The following is a 1963-nucleotide window of genomic DNA, read 5'->3' as shown; positions in this document are numbered from 1 at the left end:
TTTAATTAAAATATTGCATAATATTGATGGGTTCAGAAACCATTAAAATAATCAAACAATTATTCTGTGGACTTAACATGATTTCTTTGTTTTCAATAAAATTTTCTTTTCATCTTTCCACCTTACCATCCTCTTAGCATTGTCCTATTCACATAAGGCATTTTGTTTTCCTTCTCCACTCACCCACTCCATTAAATTTGATCAGCACTTGTGTAGTAACAGAGTATATTTGTGCTAGAAAATTTGCAGTGATACATGAGCATGTTTTTATTTGGGGGGAAGCCAGTGCCTATAATTATGCCTAACTGAGTGGTTCTACTCTATCCATCCTTGCAGTGTTTAGAGCTGATCCTATGATCCTTCATCCCTACCAAAAGTATGAGAATATAACTGTAGGTCTCCTTTGTTTTCAGTAATTGTACATTGCATCAGAATCTGTGTTTATTTCTATCTGGAAACAAGAGGAAGATTGGTGGGAATGGGGAAGAGTTATTTTGTATCCTGGTTTGTTATGAAGACATTATATATATGAAATGGGATAAACTAATAACTGTTGCAAAATGCCCTAGATATAATTATTTCTTTTCTTCAGCTGGATGTGAAAAGCTGAAGCAGTGAAAAAACTGCAGTCCCATTTAATTGGTTTCTTCCTGTTTCTTGTCCGTCACTTCTATATCCACTGGGAGCTATCTGCTAATTACCTTTGGTAATGGATTACATTTTCTTCCACTTCTCTTATATGAACAATTTCATTAACACTGAAGTATTAGCATAGAATATAAGAGACAAAGTACTGAGCTGAGATGGCATCTAGTTGAACATCATTTCATATTTAAGTTTTTCATTTGACTTGTATAAAACACTACTGCTGAGAAAAACAATTATGAATGCCTTCTGCATGCTGTACATTTTCTCTAACAGAGATGGTACAATTTTTAAAATACAAAGGGTTATAGAGTTAGAATGGATGTGTTTGTGCATATATATGTTGTGTATAAGCCTAAATATTAACATTTATGAGAAGCTTTTAAAAATTCTTCAAATGTTTTGATCTCAGTGAAATAATGGGCCAATACTCAGTAGAGACATTTTCTTTTGTTACCTCACAGTGAAGGCTGGTGTTTGTTATTTTATCTTTGTTAAATATATTTAACAAGAAATACATATTGTCAATTTTTGCTACTGGCAATGCATTATTAGAAAATGTAAGTTTTTGGTTGTGGCCCTCAGGTTTACCATGTAAATCTGCATTTTGGTGGTAAATCCCTTTGCCTCAGATTCAGTAACTTTTGGTAAACTTTACTGTTTTTTTGTGTAAAATAAAGATTAAATTTTTATAATAAATGATGAATAAAAACAGATTAAATGCTGGAAGTTGACTGTACTAATTTTTACCTGTGTTCACTCAACAGTGCCCAGGTTCCAAAAGTACTTCCCTTCCTCTCCCCATGCGACCTTGTGCCATTGTGCTATTAGGTTATTAACAAATGACAGATTTTAGATTTACATGTGAATCTCATAACAGTAGTATGAGTTTTCAAAAAATGCTACAATGGTCACAAAAAAGCACCTGAAAAGAGCTGGATTGATCCTAGAATACACTGCGAGGTTTGGGGAGCGAGGGGAATTTGTCATGAGGAGCGCATCTGTCCAATAGTGTTCCTCGGAATTATTCAGGGACAAAAGTTCACAAACCAACTCATCTCTCACCCTCCCACCTTCTTGGCACCTGTTTCTTCATTTACCGTTAGTTTAACACTAACACTGAGTTGTGGAACAGATAGAACTAAAGAACTGACAGGAAATTCTGAGAAGGTTTAGTAAAGGGAGAAAAAATTGAATTATGGGTACAATATGCAAATAATAGTTTGACATTTTGGATCTATCTCACTCTCCCTCACCTCACCTCCCTCCCTCTCTCTCTCTCTCTCTCTCTCTCTCTCTCTCTCTCTCTCTCTCTCTC

Source organism: Galeopterus variegatus, unplaced genomic scaffold, assembly GCF_000696425.1.
Source record: "Galeopterus variegatus unplaced genomic scaffold, G_variegatus-3.0.2 Scaffold5042, whole genome shotgun sequence".
Classification (NCBI taxonomy): domain Eukaryota; kingdom Metazoa; phylum Chordata; class Mammalia; order Dermoptera; family Cynocephalidae; genus Galeopterus; species Galeopterus variegatus.
This window is presented reverse-complemented; position numbering follows the sequence as displayed.